Genomic DNA, 224 nt, shown 5'->3' with positions numbered 1-224 from the left:
CCCTTTCCCTTTCCCTTTCCCTTTCCTCTTCTCCTTCCCTTTTCTTTTCCTCTTCCCTTTCCCGGGGTGGGAACAGCCAAACCCGCCCGACACCCGCTCCTCGCAGCGTTTCCACGCCTGTCGGGGCTCCCCTTTGCTGTGCGGGGCCGTTACTCCCTTTTCCTGGCCCAGCCCTCGCTGGCTCCTCGCCGGCCCCTTCCCGCCGACGAACACAGGCGGTTCCT

This window comes from Nestor notabilis, unplaced genomic scaffold, assembly GCF_000696875.1.
Source record: "Nestor notabilis isolate BGI_N333 unplaced genomic scaffold, ASM69687v1 scaffold22617, whole genome shotgun sequence".
NCBI lineage: Eukaryota > Metazoa > Chordata > Aves > Psittaciformes > Psittacidae > Nestor > Nestor notabilis.
Note: the sequence above shows the minus strand (reverse complement) of the source record.